Source organism: Salvelinus namaycush, chromosome 19 (assembly GCF_016432855.1).
Source record: "Salvelinus namaycush isolate Seneca chromosome 19, SaNama_1.0, whole genome shotgun sequence".
Classification (NCBI taxonomy): Eukaryota; Metazoa; Chordata; class Actinopteri; order Salmoniformes; family Salmonidae; genus Salvelinus; species Salvelinus namaycush.
Window position 1 is genome coordinate 12,319,425 of NC_052325.1, and position 18,940 is coordinate 12,338,364.

The 18,940-nt window shown below is 44.3% G+C and overlaps 1 pseudogene; it reads left to right on the forward strand.

The window, feature by feature from the left end:
• The window catches only part of LOC120063692, a 35,310-nt pseudogene extending 16,904 nt beyond the window's left edge, over positions 1–18,406 (forward strand).
• The last annotated feature ends 534 nt before the right edge of the window (positions 18,407–18,940 follow it).

An 18,940-nucleotide genomic window follows, 5' to 3' on the forward strand; every position in this document is an offset into this window, starting at 1 on the left:
GATGAAGGTTAAAGAAGGATTTTTAAGCCTTGAGACAATTGTTACATGGATTGTGTATGTGTGCCATTCAGAGGGGGCAAGACAAAATATTTATGTGCCTTTGAACGGGGTATGGTAGTAGGTGCCAGGTGCACCGGTTTATGTCAAGAACTACAACACTATTGGGTTTTTCACGCTCAACAGTTTCCCTTGTGCATCAAGAATGGTCCATCACCCAAAAGACATCAAGCCAACTTCACACATCTGTGGGAAGCATTGGAGTCAACATGGGCCAGCATCCCTGTGCAATGCTTCAACACCTTGTAGAGCCCATTCGTTGACGAATTTAGTTTTCAATATTAGTAAGGTTTTCCTAATGTTTGGTATACTCAGTGTATATAAACTCAGCAAAAAAAGAAACGTCCCTTTTTCAGGACCCTGTCTTTCAAAGATATTTCGTAAAAATCCAAATAACTTCACAGATCTTCATTGTAAAGGGTTTAAACACTGTTTCCGATGCTTGTTCAATGAACCATAAACAATTAATGACAGGATGGCAACAACAACTGTCTGAGTTACACCAGGAACGCACAATCCCTCCATCAGTGCTCAGACTGTCCACAATAGGCTGAGAAAGGCTGCACTGAAGGCTTGTAGGCCTGTTGTAAGGCAGGTCCTCACCAGACACCACCGGTAACAACGTCGCCTATGGGCACAAACCCACGGTCGCTGGACCAGACAGGACTGGCAGAAAGTGCTCTTCACTGACGAGTCGCGGTTTTGTCTCACCGGGGGTGATGGTCGGATTCGCATTTATCGTCGAAGGAATGAGCGTTACACCGAGGCCTGTACTCTGGAGCGGGATTGATTTGGAGGTGGAGGGTCCGTCATAGTCTGGGGCGGTGGGTCACAGCATCATCGGACTGAGCTTGTTGTCACTGCAGGCAATCTCAACGATGTGTGTTACAGGGAAGACATCCTCCTCCCTCATGTGGTACCCTTCCTGCAGGCTCATCCTGACATGACCCTCCAGCATGACAATGCCACCAGCCATACTGCTCGTTCTGTGCGTGATTTCCTGCAAGACAGGAATGTCAGTGTTCTGCTATGGCCAGCAAAGAGCCCGGATCTCAATCCCATTGAGCACATCTGGGACCTGTTGGATCGGAGGGTGAGGGCTAGGGCCGTTCCCCCCCAGAAGTGTCCGGGAACTTGCAGGTGCCTTGGTGGAAGAGTGGGGTAACATCTCACAGCAATAACTGGCAAATCTGGTGCAGTCCATGAGGAGGAGATGTACTGCAGTACTTATTGCAGCTGGTGGCCACAGCAGATACTGACTGTTACTTTTGATTTTGATCCCCCCCACATTTGTACAGGGACACATTTAATTTCTGTTAGTCACATGTCTGTGGAACTTGTTCAGTTTATGTCTCAGTTGTTGAATCTTGTTATTTTCATACAAATATTCACACATGTTAAGTTTGCTGAAAATAAACGCAGTTGACAGTGAGAGGACGTTTCATTTTTTGTTGAGTTTATATATACAGTGGCTTGCGAAAGTATTCACCCCCTTGGCATTTTTCCTATTTTGTTGCCTTAAACCTGGAATTAAAATGTATTTTTGAGGGGTTTGTATCATTTGATTTATGCCTACAAATTTGAAGATGCAAAATATTTTTTTATTGTGAAGAAAACAAGAAATAAGACCAAAACAAATTACTTGAGCATGCATAACTATTCACCCCCCCAAAGTCAATACTTTCTAGAGTCAACTTTTGCAGCAATTACAGCTGCAAGTCTCGGGGTATGTGTCTATAAGCTTGGCATATCTAGCCACTGGGATTTTTGCCCATTCTTCAAAGCAAAACTGCTCCAGCTCCTTCAAGTTGGATGGGTTCTGCTGGTGTACAGCAATCTTTAAGTCATACCACAGATTCTCAATTGGATTGAGGTCTGGGCTTTGACTAGGCCATTCCAAGACATTTAAATATTTCCCCTTAAACCACTCAAGTGTTGCTTTAGTAGTATGCTTAGGGTCATTGTTCTGCTGGAAGGTGAACCTCCGTCGAAGTCTCAAATCTCTGGAAGACTGAAACAGGTTTCCTTCAGGAATTTCCCTGTATTTAGCGCCATCATCATTCCTTAAATTCTGACTAGTTTCCCAGTCACTGCTGATGAATAACATCCCTACAGCATGATACTGCCACCACCATGCTTCACTGTGGGGATGGTGTTCTCGGGGTGATGAGAGGTGTTGGGTTTGCGCCAGACATAGCGTTTTCCATGATGGACAGATACTCCAATCTCCGCTGTGGAGCTTTGCAACTCCTTCAGGGTTATCTTTGGTGTCTTTGTTGCTTCTCTGATTAATGCCCTCCTTGCCTGATCTGTGAGTTTTGGTGGGCGGCCCTCTCTTGGCAGGTTTGTTGTGGTGCCATATTCTTTCCATTTTTTAATAATGGATTTAATGGTGCTCCGTGGGATGTTCAAAGTTTCTGATATTTTTTTATAACCCAACCCCAATCTGTACTGTTTGGCGAGCTCCTTGGCCTTCATGGTGCCCCTTGCTTAGTGGTGTTGCAGACTCTGGGGCCTTTTCAGAACAGGTGTATTGTCACGCCCTGACCTTAGAGAGCCTTTTTTATTCTCTATTTGGTTAGGTCAGAGTGTGACTTGGGTGGGCAATCTATGTTTCTATTTATTTGTTGACCTAGTATGGTTCCCAATCAGAGGCAGCTGTTTATCGTTGTCTCTGATTGGGGATCATACTTAGGCAGCCCTTTTTCCCACCTTAGATTGTGGGATCTTGTTTTTGTACAGTTACTGTGTAGCCTGCAGAACGTTACGTTCGTTTATCTTTTGGTGTTTTTTTGGTGTTCATCAAAATAAAGAAAGATGTACGCTTACCACGCTGCGCCTTGGTCTCATTCCAACAACGGACGTAGCATGTATATATACTGAGATCATGTGACAGATCATGTGCCACTTAGATTGCACACTGGTGGACTTTATTTAACTAATTATGTGACTTCTGAAGGTAATTGGTTGCACCAGATCTTATTTAGGGGCTTTATAGCAAAGGGGGTGACTACATATTCACGCACCACTTTTTTTAATTTTTTTTAAAAAATTTTAAACAAGTTATTTTTTTCACTTCACCAATTTGGACAATTTTGTGTATGTCCATTGCATGAAATCCAAATATAAATCCATTTAAATTACAGGTTGTAATGCAACAAAATAGGAAAAACGTCAAGGGCATTAATACTTTTGCAAGGCACTGTATATAATGTTTGTTTTTTTCATTGTTGGACATTAAATACTATAAAAACACCAGTAAATCAGCTCAAAGTGATTTTCATTTTGGTAATCTGTTCCCAAGTATTCCCATGCATAATAGAGAGACACGTGATCATATACAAATGTAAGCAAGGTTTGAAATGCTTATGTTTTAGTCAAATGTTCTATCTGTTTGCACTTCTTGCGGTCAATTTGCAGTCTACAAATTATTTGTAATTATGTTCTGGGGGCCTCTTGAGTTGCGACGCGGTCTAAGGCACTGCATCGCTGTGCTTGAGGTTTCACTACAGACCTGGGTTCAATCCCAGGCTGTGTCACCGCTGGCCTTGCCCGAGAGACCCATGAGGCAGTGCACAATTGGCCCAGCATCGTCCAGGTTAGTGGAGGGTTTAGCCGGCTGGGATTTCCTTGTCCCATTGCGCCATAGCGACTCCTTGTTGCGGGCCCGGCGCCTGCAAACTGACTTCGGTTGCCAGCTGGACGGTGTTTCCTCTAACACATTGGTGCGGCTGACTTCCGGGTTAAGCGAGCAGTGTGTCAAGAAGCAGTGCGGCTTGACAGGGTCATGTTTCGGAGGAGGCATGGCTCTCGACCTTCGCCTCTCCTGAGTCCATAGGGGAGTTTCAGCGATGGGACAAGACTGTAACTACCAATTGGATATCACTGCTGAATCTAGTTGATGATCCTTGAATCTAGTTGATGGTCCACCCTCATGTTTGGACAGAGGCCATCACTGAGTATACACACACTGTACACACCACATCACATTACGGACAGAGATCAGAGCTCAGAATACACACACTGTACACACCACATCACATTACGGACAGAGATCAGAGCTCAGAATACACACACTGTACACACCACATCACATTACGGACAGAGATCAGAGCTCAGAATACACACTGTTGTGGCTCTGGATCTCTGAGGGAGGGGATGGAGGAATGTTGGTGGTCTGGTATCTTTTTTAGTCAGTCTGCAAGTGTGAATTTATTTGTTCAAATAGAGATGAGATCTGTAATGAGTCTGTGGATCAGCTGTGACCTTGTGTCGATGTTGCTGTTCAACCTAACAGAGGGTGATATACATATATTTGACATTGATTACTGCTGTGTTGTCATTAGTGTAACAAAAAAACAGTTCAAGGATGTTCAAACCTTTGACCTTCATTACATAAACACTGCTTACATTCATATTCAGAGGGGTTTGGTTAAATGAATGCATCATTCAGTTGTACCGCTGACTCTCTCTCTCTCTTTCATTTTCACACTCTTCTCTCGCTCTTTCATTCTCTCTCGCTCTCTCTCTCTATGTTGCAGAGCTACAACCATTAAGAACACAGTGTCAGTGAACCAGGAGCTGACAGCTGAGGAGTGGAAGAAGAAGTACGAGAAGGAGAAGGAGAAGACCAAAGGCCTGAAATACATGATCCAGAAACTGGAGACCGAGCTCAAACGCTGGAGAAAAGGTAACAAAGAAAGGGAGTGAGTGAGAGAGAGAGAGAGAGAGAGAGATAGAGAGAGAGAGAGAGAGAGAGACTTGAGAAAAATGTAGAGAGACAGAGAGAGCACAAACGAAAGCGGAGGAGCTTTAGCAATTATGGTCTAACGAGACTAGAATTCTGATGAGTACATCTCGACTGCAAGCCCGGTGAATATATTGAATATATTGTGAACTCAGTTACTCTACTGCACAACCTTCTCTGGAAGCATCAGAAACTGTTTCCACACATCTCCCACCTTCTTCTGTCCTATGAACGCTAAGGTCTTCACCGACAGTCAGAGGTCATGGGGTTGTAGGGGATGTGTTTAGATAAACCAACATTGTTACTGATGAAACGTTGTTTTAATTTGATGAAACTGTTGTAATGAAAGTCATATAGAAGATCTGTGGATGACCCAGAGGGGTTTTGTTCATCCTGGCCACTGAACACGTGTAGAATAGGCTTCACTAATACGGTAAGATGAGGACTGGAGATGTTTTCCAAAACCACTCATCCGTTCATGCATTCTGTTTCCAGTTTTCTCATTTACTCACTGATTATTCCCCCTTTGCAAGCTTTGTTTTTCCCAAATAAAATCCTTGTTAGAATAAATAGGTTGGTTGATGTTTTAAGCAGCAGGCAATTTGTCATCTCAGTTTGGGCTGGGTTCTGTTCTGACCTGGATAGAGGTTGTCTGTCAAACAAACTGACATATGTAGTCTTGTTGTGTTTTCAACAACAGGATGTTCATCATGATATACTTTCTGGATGCTGGATTTGTAGCCGTGATCACGGCCCTCCTCTCAGTACTCATTAGTCAGCCAGCAACCTGCTGTGCAGACTTGCCTCCTTTTATACAGTACTTTTGTATTTTTGAGATTGTGGTTGATATAAATGAAACATATACACTACATCACCAAAAGTATGTGGACACCTGCTCGTCGAACATCTCATTCCAAAATCATGGGCATTCATTTGGAGCTGGTCCCCCCTTTGCTGCTATAACAGCCTCCACTCTTCTGGGAAGGCTTCAACTTGATGTTGGAACATTGCTGTGGGAACTTGCTTCCATTCAGTCACAAGAGCATTATTGAGGTCACTGATGTTGGGCGATTAGGCCCGGCTCTGATGCTAGGCGATTAGGCCCGGCTCTGATGTTGGCCGATTAGGCCCGGCTCTGATGTTGGGCGATTAGGCCCGGCTCGCAGTTGGCGTTCCAATTCCTCCCAAAGGTGTTCGATGGGGTCGAGGTCAGGGCTTTGTGCAGGCCAGTCAAGTGCTTCCACACCGACAAACCATTTCTGTATGGACCTTGTTTTGTGGACTGGGGCATTGTCATGTTGAAACAGGAAAGGCCTTCCCCAAACTGTTGCCACAAAGTTGGAAACACAGAATCATCTAGAATGTCTTGTATGCTGTAGGGTTAATATTTCCCTTCACTGGAACTAAGGGGCCTTACCCGAACCATGTAAAACAGCCCCAGACCATTATTCTTCCTCCACCAAACTTTACAGCTGGCACTATGCATTGGGTCAGGTAGCGTTCTCCTGGCTTCCGTCAAACCCAGATTCGTTCGTCAGACTGCCAGATTGTGAAGCGTGATTCATCCCTCCAGAAAATGCGTTCCCACTGCTCCTAGACGTTTCCACTTCACAATAACAGAACTTACAGTTTACCGGGGCAGCTCTAGCAGGGCAGAAATTTGAAGAACTGATTTGTTGGATGACAGTGCCACGTTGAAAGTCACTGAGCTCTTCAAAGAAAAATAATTCAGTAAGGCCATTCTACTGACAATGTTTGTCTATGGAGATTGCATGGCTGTGTGCTCAATTTTATACACCTGTCAGCAACAGCCGAATGCACTCATTTGAAGGGTTGTCCACATACTTTTATATATATATATAGTGTATCTCCAATTTGCATTGCAAAATAATGTATAATAATGCAAACAGATTGTTGATTCTCCCAAATGGGTGACACTGTTTACCCCTTCCACATGTGAAGACCATTATGGTCAGAGTTCTCCATTGTGGAGGCTACACTCTTACAAAAAACAGTTCCAAAAGGGTTATTTGGCTGTCCCCATAGGATAACCCTTTTTGGTTCTACATTTAACTTTAAAGGGTTCGACCTGGAACCAAAAGGGAGGGAGTGTGGAGAGAGATGGAATGCCACATAACATTCTAGCTGTGTCACCCACCAGAGCATACTGCATTAGCTGATGGTGCAGATGGACGGACTGTTGCCACAGTTACCCATCATTTCTGACTGAAAGTGTCTTTTCGCTCTCTCTCTCTCTGGGTGAGCTCAGCTAAGATAACACATTCAGACACTGCATTGTAGATTAGACACAGCTACAGACACAGAAACAGCTACAGACACAGAAACAGCTACAGATATAGACACAGCTACATACAGACACAGCTATAGATACCGGCACAGCTACAGACATCGACCCAACGACAGACACAGCTACAGACACCGACACAGCTACATAGACAGACATAGCTACATAGACAGACACAGCAACAGACACCGACATAGCTACAGACAACGGCACAGCTACAGACACCGACATAGCTACAGACAACGACACAGCTACAGACACCGACACAGCTACAGACACCGACACAGCTACAGACACCGACACAGCTACAGACACCGACACAGCTACAGACACCGACACCGACACAGCTACAGACACCGACACAGCGACAGACACCGACACAGCCACAGCTACAGACACCGACACAGCGACAGACACCGACACAGCTACAGCTACAGACACCGACACAGCTACAGACACGACACAGCTACAGCTACAGACACCGACACAGCTACAGACACCGACACAGCTACAGACACCGACACCGACACAGCTACAGATACCGACACAGCGACAGACACCGACACAGCCACAGCTACAGACACCGACACAGCTACAGACACCGACACAGCTACAGACAGCTACAGACACCGACACAGCTACAGACACCGACACAGCGACAGACACCGACACAGCTACAGCTACAGACACCGACACGGCTACAGACACCGACACAGCTACAGACACCGACACAGCTACAGACACCGGCACAGCTACAGACACCGACACAGCTACAGACACCGACACCGACACAGCTACAGACACCGACACAGCTACAGACACCGACACAGCCACAGACACCGACACAGACACCGACACAGCTACAGACACAGCTACAGACACAGCTACAGGCACCGACACAGCTACAGACACCGGCACAGCTTCAGACGCCAGCACAGCCAAAGACACTGCTACATAAACAACTACAGACACAGCCACATACACAGGCACCGCTACAGACAAAGCCACAGACACTGCTACAGACACAACTACAAACACAGGCACAGCTACATACACAGCTACAGCTACATACACAGACACAGTTACAGACACAGCAGCATACACATATAGTTACAGACACAACTACAGACACCGCTACATACACCGCTACAGACAGAAACAGCTACATACACAGACACATACCCAGCTACAGACACCGCCACATACACATCAACAGACACATACACATTTACCTACACAGCAACAGACACAGCTACAGGCACAGACACCGCCACATACACCAATGCAGCTACAGACACCGCTACAGACACTGACACAGTTACATACACAGCTACAGCTGCAGACACAGCTGCATACACAGACACAGTTACAGACAAAGCTACAGACACAGCTACATACACAGATAGTTACAGACACACTACATACACAGACACAGTTACATACACAGCTACAGCTGCAGACACAGCTGCATACACAGACACAGTTACAGACAAAGCTACAGACACAGATAGTTAGACACGCTACATACACAGACACAGTTACAGACACAGCTACATACACAGATAGTTACAGACATGCTACATACACAGACACAGCTACATACATCGACACAGCAAGAGCGACAGACACAGCTACATACACAGCTACAGACACAGCTACATACAGAGACACCGCTACAGACACCGACACCGCGACAGACACTCCTCCCCACTCTCTCTGTCCTCCTGTAACTCTACCTCCCCCTCCTCCCCACTCTCTCTGTCCTCCTGTAACTCTACCTCCCCCTCCTCCCCACTCTCTCTGTCCTCTCGTAACTCTACCTCCCCCCTCCTCCCCACTGGCTTTGTCCTCTCGTAACTCTTCCTCCCCACCCTCTCTGTCCTCTCGTAACTCTTCCTCCCCCCTCCTCCCCACTCGCTTTGTCCTCTCGTAACTATTCCTCCCCACTCTCTCTGTCCTCTCGTAACTCTACCTCCCCCCTCCTCCCCACTGTCTCTGTCCTCTCGTAACTCTACCTCCACCCTTCTCCCCACAACCCCATCCCTCGCTTTCCTGTCTTATCTCAGGGTCTACATGAGAGCTGCCAGGACAGCCTCATCCCTCCTTTCTGCTCTGAGACGATTATGTGTGGTGTTGATTATTTCAGAGTGTGGTGGTGTTTGGCTGGTCGACACGGTCGGAGGTTATTAGGGATAGTCCCCTTTTTTTCAATTTTCGCCATATCTAACTGCCTGTAGCTCAGGACCTGAAGCAACGATATGCATATTCTTGGTACTATTTGAAAGGAAACACTTTGAAGTTTGTGGAAATGTGAATGTAGGAGAATATAACACATTAGATCTGGTAGAAGAAAATACAAAGAAAAAACCAACCGGTCTTTTTCTACCACCATCTTTGAAATGCAAGAGAAAGGTCATAGTTATAGCCATCACTCTGGTTGTAATTCCGATAGTGTCCACAAGATGGCAGCAGTGTATGTGCAAAGTTTCAGATGGATAACTTGAAAAATTTGTGAACAAGAATACTAAGTCCCCAGGTACATTTGGGCAAATCGTGAAGGGGACATTCACATTCATATTCCATTTTTCTGCAAGAATATCGTCAAATCTGTATACTTGGACTTTGATTTAGCTTTCCAAGTATTAGTAGCCATATTATAAGTTCAACATTTGCAAAACAACCAGTTTTCATAACTTCATAACTCTGAATATTCTTATACGTTGTGTCCAAAAGGAAAAGGCCTGCTGTCGCAAAAGGTTAGCGCCTACATTTTGCGACCGAGGCGGGGTTCCGGCTATCTAGCTAGCTTTGTTTGACCCCGATTGGTGCTTATTTGACAAAAATACAGTCCTTCAAGTGATGGCCACCCGCGTCATCTGCGTGCCATGAAGGCGTCGCTCTCTGACCAAATATGGTGTCCTATAGGATATACTACAACCCTAATGAAATAGTGAAGTCTTGTTACCTTCTAGGATCTCTGAGGAATAGAGACGAACGGTATTTGACTCGTTCAAACAACATTTAGGGTGCGATTTTTCTAGATTCCTTTCTTTGCAAATTGAGCGAGTGGAAATACAAAATCGATCGTGCATGCTATATGGACCTTTTTAGGATATAAAAAATGATTTTATCTAACAAAACGACACTGTTATCTCTGGGATCCTTTGGATGATAAATCAGACCAAGATTTCAGAATGTAAGTACACATTTTACCTTCAAAGGTGAATGTATCAAACCTATTGCATTGAAAAAAGTATTTTGTTGTTAGGAGCTCTCCTAAAACAATAACATGTCATTTTTTCGCAGTAATAGCTACTGTAAATTTGACAGTGCAGTTATATTAACAAGAATTTAAGCTTTCAGCCGATATAAGACACTTATATGTACCGACATTTGTTGTTTCTCTAAAATCTGTGATCTTGACATAACCGGCTGCATGATTTACAACTGTCCTGTTGACGGGACACCAATCCCTGAGAAGTTGCCTCATCACCTGTCACTTTAATCATGTCCCAATATATCCCTGGATCCTGTAGAAATGTTAGTGGTTTGTGCTAGGATGTGTTGTATTTATAATAATAATAACTTTATTTGTATAGCGCTTTTCAATACAAGTAACAAATCATAATAGACGGAATGGAAGGATCGTAGACACAGATAGCAGATATTATTCTCCTCTAAACTAGGTTTCTGTACAGTTTATTTAGTGCATTTTCCTCACACACTCAGTTGATGAATGTGATAAGGATGTGTAGGCACATTTAGTGAGCTAAAATCTGTCAGTGCTGTCCCTGCTGTCCCTGCTGTCCCTGCTGTCCCTGCTGTCCCTGCTGTCCCTCTCCATAACCCACAACGTACATGTTTGGTTGAGGTCCATCACTCTAACCACTCCCTCCCTCTCTCCTCCCTCCCCCTTCTCTTCCTCCCTCTCCCCCTTCCTCCCTCCTTTCTCCCTCCTGCCTCTGTCATTCCATTTCTCCCCCCGTCTCTCCTCCCCCGCTCCCTCCCCCCTCCTTCTGTCTCATCCCCCCCACATCTTTTTCTTCTTTGCTCCTATCTCAGGATGATGAGATCAACCAACACAGCCAGTGGGCAGAGAAGTTCAAGGAGCAGATGATCAATCAAGATGAGGTGAGCTTATCCTACCCTATACAACACATCTCCTTCATCTAGATGAGGTGAGCTTATCCTACCCTATACAACACATCTCCTTCATCTAGATGAGGTGAGCTTATCCTACCCTATACAACACATCTCCTTCATCTAGATGAGGTGAGCTTATCCTACCCTATACAACACATCTCCTTCATCTAGATGAGGTGAGCTTATCCTACCCTATACAACACATCTCCTTCATCTAGATGAGGTGAGCTTATCCTACCCTAAACAACACGTCTCCTTCATCTAGATGAGGTGAGCTTATCCTACCCTATACAACACATCTCCTTCATCTAGATGAGGTGAGCTTATCCTACCCTAAACAACACGTCTCCTTCATCTAGATGAGGTGAGCTTATCATACCCTATACAACACATCTCGTTCATCTAGATGAGGTAAGCTTATCCTACACTATACAACACATCTCCTTCATCTACATTCCGTAGTAATCATAGATTGACATGGTATAACTTGATGAGATTCAAGGTTTTCATTACATTTAATTAGTGCATTGAGCAAAGGCATACAGTGCATTCGGAAAGTATTCAGACCCCTTGAATTTTTTCCACATTTTGTTACTTTACAGCCTTATTCTAAAAAATCCTCATCAATCTACACACAATACACCATGATGACAAAGTGAAAACGGGTTTTCAGAAATGTTTGCAAATATGTAAAAAAAACAAAAAAAACATAAGTATTCAGACCCTTTAATATGAGACTTGAAATTGAGCTCAGGTGCATCCTGTTTCCATTGATCATCCTTGAGATGTTTCTACAACTTGTTTGGAGTCCACCTGTGGTAAATTCAATTGATTGGACATTATTTGGAAAGGCACACAGCTGTCCCACAGTTGACAGTGCATGTCAGAGCAAAAACCTAGCCATGAGGTCGAAGGAATTGTCTGTAGAGCTCCGAGACAGGATTGCGTCGAGGCACAGATCTGGGGAAGGGTACCAAAAAATGTCTGCAGCATTGAAGGTCCCCAAGAACACAGTGGCCTCCATTATTCTTAAATGGAAGAAGTTTCAAACCACCAAGACTCTTCCTAGAGCTGGCCGACCAGCCAAACTGAGCAATCGGGGGAGAAGGGCATTGGTCAAGGAGGTGACCAAGAACCCGATGGTCACTCTGACAGAGCTCCAGAGTTCATCTGTGGAGATGGGAGAAACTTCCAGAAGAACAACCATCTCTGCAGCACTCCACCAATTAGGCCTTTATGGTAGAGTGGCCAGACGGAAGCCACTCCTCAGTAAAAAGCACATGACAGCCCTCTTGAAGTTGCCAAAAGGCACCTAAAGGACTCTCAGACCATGAGAAACAAGATTCTCTGCTCTGATGAAACCAAGATTGAAGCCTTTGGCTTGAATGCCAAGCGTTACGTCTGGAGGAAACATGGGACCATCTCTACGGTGAAGCATGGTGGTGGCAGCATCATGCTGTGTGGATGTTTTTCAGCGTCAGGGACTGGGAGACTAGTCAGGATCAAGGCAAAGATGAACGGAGCAAAGTACAAAGAGATGAAAACCTGCTCCAGAGTGCTCAGGACCTCAGACTGGGGTGAAGGTTCACCTTCCAACAGGACAACAACCCTAAGCATGCAGCCAAGACAATGCAGGAGTGGCTTCGGGACAAGTCTCTGAATGTCCTTGAGTGGCCCAGGCAGACCCCGGACTTGAACCCGATCGAACATCTCTGGAGAGACCTAAAAATAAATTTGCAGTGACGCTCCCCATCCAACCTGACAGAGCTTAAGAGGATCTGCAGAGAGGAATGGGAGAAGCTCCCCAAATACAGGTGTGCCAGGCTTGTATCGTCATACCCAAGAAGACTCTAGGCTGTAATCGCTGCCAAAGGTGCTTCAACAAAGTGCTGAGTAAAGGGTCTGAATACTTATGTAAATGTGATATTTCAATTATTTATTTTTTTATACATTTGCAAAAATCTAAAAAACAGTTTTTCCTTTGTCATTATGGGGTAGATTGATGAGGGAAAAAAAATATTTAATACATTTTAGAATAAGGTTGTAACTTAACAAAATGTGAAAACGTCAAGGGGTCTAAAAACTTTCCGAATGCACTGTACATGTTTTTAGAGTGCAAAACTTTTAGTTTGTGTTTATTGCCATCTAGTGGTCAGAAATGTATCTGCATTAGATATAAATCTGGTAGAGCTTTGTTTCTTCTGGCAAAGTGCAAGCTATGAACATGATGTAGTAGTAGAATTAGTCACTCAGTAAGCTGCCTACTCTGTGAGTGATATCAGATACAAGTGTTCTTTCCTTAAAGCTGCAATTACCTTTCCTTGATGTTTTTTTTAAAGCAGTGCATACCTTTCCCAAATGACTGATGATTGGCTGAGAGAAATTGATGATAAAAAGATTGGGGGGGCTGTTTTGTTGGACTTCAGGGCAACTTTTTACACTTTTTTGGTTACTACATGATTCCATATGTGTTATTTCACAGTTTTGATGTCTTCACTATTATTCTACAATGTGTGTCCAAACTTTTGACTGGTACTGTATGTGGTAGTAGAGTAGGGGTCTGAGTGCACACACTTAATGTGTTGTGAAATCTGTTGTGAATGTATTGTAATGTTATTAAAATTGTATAGCTGCCTTAATTTTGCTGGACCACAGGAAGAGTAGCTGTTGCCTTGGCAGTAGCTAATGGGGGATCAATAAAAAATACAAATACAAATGTTTTTTAAAGCAGTGATTACCTTTCTTTAATGGTTTTTAAAGCAGTGATTACCTTTAATGGTTTTTAAAGCAGTGATTACCTTTCTTTAATGGTTTTTAAATCAGTGATTTCCTTTCTTTAATGGTTTTTTAAATCAGTGATTACCTTTCTTTAATGTTTTTTAAAATCAGTGATTACCTTTCTTTAATGGTTTTTAAATCAGTGATTACCTTTCTTTAATGTTTTTTTTAAAATCTGTCAATGTTGTCTGTGTCTCAGACCACTCTGGCGGGGTTACAGAGGGAGCTGACCAGTCTACAGGAGCTCAGTAGTCATCATAAGAAGAGAGCAGCAGAGATTCTCAGTCTACTGCTCCGAGACCTCAGTGAGATAGGAGGTATCATCGGCACCAGTGACCTCAAGGCTGTAAGGACACACAATTAAACAATTACGCAATTAGAATCATACACACATATACACACTGTTATTTAGACAGACATAAACTGTTTGTAACAGGTAATCATACACACGTACACACGTACACACACACTCAGTCCTGATCTCTCTGCTCTTCAGATGATGGAGGTGAATGAGGTCATCGAGGAGGAGTTCACCATGGCTCGTCTCTACATCAGTAAGATGAAGTCAGAGGTCAAGTCTCTGGTGAACCGCAGCTGGAGAGCTCCCTGGCCGACACCTCCCGCAGGATGCAGGCCAATGAGAAGGAGCTGACCTCCTGTCAGTTACTCATCGCCCAGGTAACCAGGAAGTGGATTTAACATCCATTTCTATATCTTGAAAAAATATAATATTTTCCTTTATTCAGTAGACTATTGTGTTCATGCAGCTTGGTTGGAAAGTGAGACAGTGTCAGCATTATTTTCCTCAGCTGTTAACCCTGTCCCTGCCTGATGGGGTCCTCCATGCAGCACCGGGCTAAGATCACGTCTCTGACAGACTCCATGCAGAACGTAGAGCAGAAGAAGAGACAGTTAGAGGAGACCCAGGACTCCCTCGTGGAGGAGGTTTAGGCTCTACACACACAGGCTGAGAAACGCAGAGAGACCCCCCAAACACAAACAAGCCTGTCATCAATCATTACGTCACTTGAACAAAACAAACAATGTCTCTTGCTTTGTCTCCACAGACAAAATGAAGGAGGGGCATGTGATGGATAAACAGAAGGAGTACCTGACCAAACTGCAGGATGCAGTAGGGATGAAGGTAAAGATCTCTCTCTCTCATCCTCCCTCTCTCCCCTCCTCCCATCCCTCCCCTTCATCCCCCTTTCTTTTTTCCCCCCACTCTTCAAATTCCTGTGAAAGGTAAATCAATTCAACTTGACCCTTGACCCTGTGTTCCCTTCTGCACCCTATAGAAGACCCTAGAGGAACAGATGGAGAACCATAGAGAGGTTCATCAGAAGCAGCTGTCCCGTCAGAGACGAGATCGACCACAATCAGAGGGTCCTGGAGGAGCTCAAGGAGTAAGAGAGATTTTATTTGTTTCGTTTGCAGGTCTTTTTCAAGTCCCATTTCAGGTAGTGAACACAGTCCCAGGAGATAATTACGGCATGTACAGTATAGCATTGATTTGTACTCTACTGTAAACAACCAATCTGCTCTCCTCTAGTCTGAACCAGGGCCTTCAGCTGGAACAGAGGAAGCTGCAGTCAGTCTATGACAAACTGAAGGCTGAGGAGCAGCAGAAGGACGAGCAACTGCAGAAAATTGTGCAAGTCTATTTATTACAGTATCTACCACAGTTGTGTTTGGTTCTCCTCAGACATGGTCATAGCATAATCATAACCCCCTAGAGTCGATTTCTGCAGACCCACAGAAATCTAATTGGCATGAGAAAAAAATATCCATCAAAATTCATTTAAGCTAGAGATTGGATGTGTCTCAATCCACCACTTCCGCATCTGCAGTGAAAGGTGGCAGAGCTAAAGCAGTGTTTGTCATCCCGAAAATCAGTCTTCTCACTGTAGCATCTGAACGGTTTGGCCTACAAAACTATTATGACCCCTCTATGGAAAGGTGTGACTCTCACGAACACGACAGGGTTCTCTACAACCCCCACACGCGTCTTGGGACTCGGCTGAAGTAAAACAAAAATAAATCGTTTCCTGATCTTTTTTATATCTCTCAGATATAGAACAGACACTTCAGGACGAACTTCCTTTAGATTTTTGTGGGGGGACTATCTGTTATTCAATGCGTTTGTATGGGCTAATAGCAGTAAGGCCAAATGTAATGTTTCATCAAACCATTTTTTTTTATACTTCAAGGGGTCTTAAAATTCAACATCCAATAGCTAAATGGTCCTTGGTATGACCTTATTAAAACATTTCCATATGTCAGCTTAGTAGCACCCCACCCCTCCCTCCACCCCTCAGGCTTAGACTGTACAGATGGGTCATAACATGGTCAGAACCCCATCAGTCCTCTGCGTGTCTCTGCTGTAGCTTCATGAATGAGATGTCGAGAGCAGGCCAAGGAGGTTCTGAAGGGTCTAGGAGACACTGTGCTGAGTGGAGTTAACATAATGTAGTCAATCTGACTGTTACTTGTGCTGGCTTTTAAAAAAAAATACATCTCAGGTGTTGATTGATGTTGAACTCATTGACGATGAGAGATTTGTCCCTTACTCCAGGCCAAGGAGCTTCAGACTCCTGCACAACCTGCGCAGGCTCTTCATCCAAGAGCTGACCTCCCACGTCAGCATGGTAAGTACAGGAAGGATAGGCTATTTGGGGGAGAAATCTCCGTAAATCTCAGCTGCAATGTTTCCACTCTGTAAACTATCACATATTCACCCATTCGTGGGCATGCTGTATGCCTTATATTATCCAGGGTTCTATGCTGACAACTACCAGGCTGTTGTTTGGTTCAGTGTCATCACTATCTAAAACCAGCTGACAACTACCAGGCTGTTGTTTGGTTCAGTGTCATCACTATCTAAAACCAGCTGACAACTACCAGGCTGTTGTTTGGTTCAGTGTCATCACTATCTAAAACCAGCTGACAACTAACAGGCTGTTGTTTGGTTCAGTGTCATCACTATCTAAAACCAGCAGACAACTAACAGGCTGTTGTTTGGTTCAGTGTCATCACTATCTAAAACCAGCTGACAACTACCAGGCTGTTGTTTGGTTCAGTGTCATCACTATCTAAAACCAGCTGACAACTAACAGGCTGTTGTTTGGTTCAGTGTCATCACTATCTAAAACCAGCTGACAACTAACAGGCTGTTGTTTGGTTCAGTGTCATCACTATCTAAAACCAGCTGACAACTACCAGGCTGTTGTTTGGTTCAGTGTCATCACTATCTAAAACCAGAAGAGGAAGGCAAACCACAAAACAAGTAGACTTTAGAAACCACTTTTTCAGACATGTATTGTAAATGTCAGCAGTTGTGATGTGTCCCTCCCTGCTGGGGAAGGTGACATCACTCTGGTCTCACAGTGTAAAGCGCCGCAGGCTGTATTTGATGACACGGTGTTTGCTGTTACTGATTTGTGTTGGGCTGTTGTTTCCTTTAGGAAATTACTGAATGTGTCTGTTCTCACACTAAAGTCCCATATGGGAATGTTGACATTTATTCATGTGTAAGTTGTGTGAAGCAAGTGCTTGGATGGGGTTTGTTCATAGCCTATTTTATGCAAGGAATTCACTTAGTAAGTATGTTGTGTGAAGTCACTTCCCTGTTTCTGTCCAATCAGAGTGCAGAGATGGATAATGATGAGGCTGGGGGCCGCCTGGCTCAGAGACAGAGGATCACCTTCCTGGAGAACAACCTGGAGCAGCTTACCAAGGTCCACAAACACGTACGACACACACATACATACACACACACACACACACACACACACACACACACACACACACACACACACACACACACACACACACACACACACACACACACACACACACACACACACACACACACACACACACACACACACACACACATAACACGTACACCCATTCATACATACTATATACACAAGCATACACACTCACATTCAATTCTCATATATGCTGCTGCTACTCTGTTTATCATAAATCCTGATGCCTAGTCACCTTACCCCAATACATATCTACCTCTATCACTCCAGTATCTCTGCACATTGTAAATATGGTAAATGTTTTTCTTATTTCTAGTTCTCGTGTGTTTTTGTTCTACTTGATTTTATAGTACTTCTGATATCGATTACTGCATAGTTTGGAAAGAGCTGGCAAGAAAGGCATTTCACTGTACCTGCGCACGTGACAATAAAACGTGAAACTTGAAACACACACACATAACAGAACTTCATATCCACCCTGTCTCTTCTCTCCAGTTGGTGCGTGATAACGCCGACCTGCACTGTGAGCTTCCCAAGCTGGAGAAGCGTCTGCGGGCCACTGCCGAGAGGGTAAAATTCAAGTGTGCCTTGAATTCTAAATAAATCACTGACAGTGTCACCAGCAAAGCACCCCCACACCATCACACCTCCTCCTCCATGCTTCACGGTGGGAACCACACATGCGGAGATAATCCGTTCACCTACTCTGCGTCTCACAAAGACATGGCGGTTGGAACCAGAAGTCAAACATTTTGACATTTTGATCTCCTTCCATACCTGTCCAGTGGATTTGTGCCGGGCAATGGCGCCCTCGTCTGGTTGTATTGAGAACGTGACCTGTGGGCGCCTTATCTCTGCTGCTCAGTGTAATATGCTGCGTCACTCACTTGCATTCCATGTTATTGGCCCGACTGACGTCTTTTCACCAAAAATCTTTCTTTTACTTGCGCATCCTGTTGTACCTCTGTTCGAAATCAATTATGTTGTCCATCGTTGCAACCGAAATGTCTCTATGTCTCACTGTCAAAGTTTGAATATGCCTTTCTCTTCTTTAAGAAACACAGAATCCAGTGCTCTGATCAAAGTTCCCATACCGTCATCCTTGTTCAAATCCTCCAGGGATATTTCCAGTGCTGT